Raw genomic sequence first — 5,564 nt, 5'->3', positions numbered from 1 at the left:
CGAAGTTTTCGCAGAAAAATAACATCAGAAATCGCGGCTGCGGTTTGCTGAGCTGTTCCGCGACGAAAACAAGCTTGAGCAACGGCGATGTCGAATGGTGCACACTCGGTAAGTAATCCTACAATTTTTCGTTTATAGCGTAGTTTATACGGATTATTTCCAAAAAAATATACGTATTTTGGAAATGTTGAGTCGGATTAGTCTAGAATCGATTAATTTTATGGAAGAAAACCTTTCAAACGGCCGTAGTCCGTAAACTTCACACGTGTCGGGCTGTGATTGGCTGTGATTCCTACAAAATCGGATTCATAAAGAACGGAACGTATCTACCGTCTTATAGGGGGATCGACTGTATTTTGTGATAATGCGATTAAGAATGGGGTGTATTGGATTATAGGATCACCTGGTTTAAAGTTATGAAATTTCGATACCGATGACCTTCATTTAACCCATTCAACAAGTATCCCGTCTATCCTGTAACTGTTTGATAACGGACACTAGAGGCGCCCCTATCGTGTGTCATATTTCAAACATTCAAATTAACAATTTTAATTCTTATTTAAATTAAGAATATAAATTATTATTATTCATTTGGCCAATAAATTATTATTTGGTCAATATAACAATATAAATAATTTAGTATATTTGTAATAGGAATTTATTATTGTTACGGAATGCCTGTAATGTTCACTAGGGGGCGAATAACGAAAAACCGGATAGGTTTGAACCACTACGATAAAACGATAAGGTTTGAAATAGTTAAAGTAATATTTTAATATCTATACAGTATATATAACCCATTCAACGGGTATCCGTCTGTTCGCGTAACGGATGCCAAAAACGGGCACTAGAGGCGCCCTAGCGAAGATTTTAAATTAAAAATAAATTATTTTTATCTGTAATAGGAATTTATTATTGATATGAATTTATTATTTATACCACGAAATGGTATAAATAATTAATGGTATAAATAATTATTATATGTCTTGCCTTGTCTTATTATATGCCTCGATTAACCTTGCGCTACACGTTTACAACATCCCGTGACTCGGTGAACGTCGCGCATTGACTCACGGGAAATATGTTAAAAAATGGCGGTTACATTTAAAATCGAGGTTTACAAGCGAAGGTAAATAAACAAATTAAACAATTTTAAAGTATTTATAGAATGTTTAATAGGTAGAAATATAGCTCCGTATGACGCGATTGGAACGGTAAGATTTACCCTCCGAATGAAGGGGTGACGACACCCCTCTGTGCGAATAATAAATGTCTAATGAACCATATCCCTTCCCGAGATATCTCGAAAAGGGGTATGGTTCCTTTGACTTTATTGTTCGCACAGCGGGCTACAGTTTGGGGGATCGTCAACCCTTTATTCGGAGGGCAAATCTTAACATTGGGACTTTAACGGAGCTGTAGAGTATATTGATAGGAACAAAAAAGTCAAAGGAACCGTGCCTCATGGAAATTTGTAAAGAACGCCTACTAGGGGGCGTCCCTAGCTACTAGTTTATTACAAGGTCTATAAAAGAAGGTCAGGACACGCGTGACCTACTTCTTGAACCGCCAGTTTGGTTTTTTTTCAGTCGCATGTTTTAAGCAAACTTGTACGAGCAGTCAGTTTTATAGTCATTAATTAAACTAAAATTGTATAAATCCAGTGATTTCCAGTCAAAAACATAATAATCATTTTTGATGAATATGCAACCCCAATTTTATGTAAAGTTTTCATCAAATAGTTTAAAAGAAACAATCATCCATACCATTTGTTGTCGTGATTGAAACTAATTAAATAGGTACTAAAACAGATGCAATTACGTATATAGGCACTTCGTAAAGTGATGCAATAACACAAAACAAAATTTAAAGTATAATCTATATATATAAAAATGAATGTATGTGTGTGTGTGTTGTCTGTCTGTCCTTCATGCATTACCACACCGTTTATCCGATTGCCGTGAAACTTTGNTCTCTTTTTTGGTGACTTTGTGGAAATTAATCTGTTTGGATTCATCTTGCTGCTAAAATTCAAAATCAGTATTAGAATTAAGTTAAATAGTTCTTTGAATTGTGTTTGCCTAATGAATTATAATTATAATAATAAAAAGATACATTTTATTAGCTTTACAATCTGCTTTTATATCCATTAGTGATGTTATGGTAATTTATATGTTTTATGATATACAGTAAGGTTGTGCTTTAAGTTTCTTTTTAGAAAGATTCACATTAACAAACATTTCAAAATGAATAGCAAAAAGTCAAACATTAAATAAAAGAAAATGAAAGACAAAAACAAAAGTATAAATGCAATATCTTGGCAGCATAGAATTGCTATTGTTAATAAATTTTAATTTTACAATGTTTTGGTGGAAAAAAAACTAGTAACTATTTTTACTGACTTGCAAATATTCCTTTTTTTTACATTTTATACAGACAATACATATCCAGAAAGACAAAAATAAAGATTCAGGCTTGTTCTCTCTCTCCAAACAAAAAATGGAATTGATTAAATGCATCAAATTAGGTGAGCATCATGTATAAAGCATTAAAACAAAGTAATTCAAAGTGGATAAGACAAAGTGTTCGTACACTCCATTCAACTATAAAGACCCCACCAATTTTGTATTAGCTCTAATTATAGCTAAAATGTACTTAAACAAATGAAATGTGAAAGTTCTGAAGAAGCGACATTTCACTTTAATGTCACAATATTTACAGCTTGCAAGAGATCATAAAAAATGACAAAAGTCAATTTCTAAGACATGTCTAAAAGTATAAGGACAGCACAAAACATGATTTTTCTCATCCAAATACAATATTTGCATCCAGAAAATATGTCCAGCCAAGAAAAATCATACCATCGCTTGCCGTCCTTATACATTGGAGATACAGTCACACGACTAACTAAAACAGTTTACTGCAAGCAAAATATCCCACAATAAACGGTTCTCAGAAATTAAAGTTTGGACCCACCGGCATCCAAGCGAATAAAACCACCAAATGCCAGCAGCCGACGACAAGTTCGTAACCCGCCAACGGGCAGGCCGAGCAAAGTTTTTCAGGTTTTCTTCATGTCGATAACGCCTAAATAGGGACCAGTTTCTCATAAAAGACCTCCCGGAATGCGCCATGATGCGTGGACGAATGCATTCCCCCTCGGCAGATCACCGACGCATCACAGTGGCACGCACTAAACATAAAACCAGAGTAACATTCAAAAACTTCACGGAGCAGAAAATTCAATTTGCACTGTTTCCAAAGAAATCGACAAATCAAAAGAAGTCAAAAACATACTTAAAAGGAAACAAAAGTAGCAATCGAGAAAGACAAAGAAGTTAAATGGTATGACTTTTTAACGAATTTTTATATGGGTGACCGACGACGAGACTTCCGCCCTCCGACTTCCCACCCGAAAGTCAAAACTGAGTCGGTTCGAAACCGGAGTGGTTTCAAACTTTTGAGGAACGGTTTAGCCCATTCGGTAAAATTGCACTTAGGTAGCCCCTAAGGCACGAAAGTCAGTTTTTAACAAGTATCAGTCTATCGCCTAGTCTACATGCGAAGAACACGGATGCTTGCCCAGGCGGGGACCAGCTCCCACACCCTCTAGAACTACATAGCATCGAGTACTCCACGAACGGCCAAGAGGACCACTCAAAGCCGGCACGGTCACATGGGCTAAATAATCCATAGTATCGAAAGTACAGGGACTACCTAGATGCACTTCTATCACCCATTCTTCGTAAGTGGAGAGTCTACCGTATATAAGCTTATACCTATTATTATATCCCTATACATTTATGTTTTCATACACTCCCGGTCACACATCAATACACATATATGTAGCACTTCGTGGCTATTATTGTATTACATAATTTTTTGTTTTGTTTTTCGTTTACGGCACGTCACACGTATGTTTGTACCGTTCCTTTCCGTTTCCTTCCTCGATACCACCTGTTAGCCGACGGCGGGGTTTTCCGACTTCACATCAGTCCGTGGCAGGATCACGTGGGACAGCGACGTAGTTGGAGGAAGATATAAATGCATATGTAACGGACAAGAAAGGACTTTTTGGTTTTCCTCTTCGAGCGAGTATGCCGTGGACGGAAGAAGAGAAAACACGCAACCGAGAAAGGAGTCGACCGTTGACAGAGTTCAAGAAGTTGCGGCGCGAAAAGTAAATTATTTCCACCAAAGTCAACGATAGTACCGTTACGGAAGAAATCAGCAAGTCCCTTAGGTACTCTGTATTTCCAAAGTTTATTTGCGAAAATTTTTTATTTCCGTCGGATCTATATTACTTGTCGGGAAAAAGCAGGGCCTCGCACGAGGAAGAATATCGGAAAGGGGAATACCAGCGTTGGACAGCAGACTTGAGGAGAAAGAGCAGGGATTATCTTTGTCCGTTTATCAACTGGCACTATAACTACGCGTCGAACAGATACATGGAGACTATTCTTGCACGCTTGCGTACGGAGACGGCCCCTTTGAATGATTTTTTACACTCCAGACGGCTGCACGATACGCCTCACTGCCCTCACTGTAAGAAAAGGGAAACAGCAGCGCACTTCTGGCTAGAATGTCCGGAATATGCAAATGCTCGCAGTGACCTGGGAACTGCCCTGGGTGTCAGACTGACAGAAACGAGTACTTTGTGGGAAGTATATGCGCCGACGACACAGACCACACCCCGCCATCTAGTGATGGCGTTAGAAGCATACATCGCACGAACTGGACGATTTAAGTAAGGGAACCTGAGAGTGGGGAATTCGGAGAAAGAGCCTAGAAAGAGCTAAAATCTCCATATTAACAAAGAAGAAGAAGAAGAAGGGGAATACCAGGAAAAATTGTCATTGTTACACTATCTGTGTCCGGAACTGAACTGTATCTTGAGATTAATATTGTACCGCGTTTTTCAACTAAAATAAACCTTTGTTTGTCTAGTTACACGTGTCCACCGACTATTCATTGTCCTCCCCTTTGTTCTTTTCCTCGTGTTTCTGAAACCGCAGACCACGTGCCTTGCGCAGTTTACATATAACAATTTGTCAATAATAAGTGCACATAAATAAACCATAGCATATTCGTAAAACACAGATTGGAAAGATAAAAGTGATAATATTTCTTACTTTATAAGGACGACTTCACCTAAAGTTGATAAAATACGAATTAATACTTGGACGTTACTTCTTTGTGGAACTGTGCTTATTATTTATTACGTACATCAAACAACTCACGAATTTACTAACCTTTTCTTTCCTTTCGAATACTTTGAAATGCTTAGAAATAAATAGTCGTAGCGATTTCGAGAACGTCGTCTGGACGAGCAGCAGTGTTGCCGGACGAGAAGCCGAAAAAATCGTAAAAAACAACGAGCTGCCCCCCGGTGGCGTAACCGTAAACTACAAACGAAGAATAAAAACTATTGTCGATTTATCACTATAAAATTTATAATAAAATCGTTTATTTTTTATTTTCTTGGCTGATGATGTACGTAACACGAGAAAGTATTGAAATCGTGTCAAATTTAAACTTACGGGTTTTTTCTGCAAATCTCTCCA

General features: G+C 37.6%; 1 protein-coding gene across 1 annotated transcript in view; it reads right to left on the bottom strand.

Moving 5' to 3' along the window:
- Positions 1–5,342, bottom strand: part of LOC111617384 (pre-mRNA-splicing factor SLU7-like) — a 37,300-nt gene extending 31,958 nt beyond the window's left edge. The window contains 1 exon segment of the mRNA XM_023358682.1: positions 5,253–5,342. The gene's annotated coding sequence lies outside the window, so the exon portion shown is untranslated.
- Between the last annotated feature and the right edge of the window lie 222 nt (positions 5,343–5,564).

The sequence above is a fragment of the Centruroides sculpturatus genome, unplaced genomic scaffold (assembly GCF_000671375.1).
Source record: "Centruroides sculpturatus isolate CEXI.00-Female unplaced genomic scaffold, Cexi_2.0 scaffold2272, whole genome shotgun sequence".
NCBI lineage: Eukaryota > Metazoa > Arthropoda > Arachnida > Scorpiones > Buthidae > Centruroides > Centruroides sculpturatus.
The sequence above is the reverse complement of the archived record's forward strand: the minus strand, read 5'-3'. Positions and strand labels throughout refer to the sequence as shown.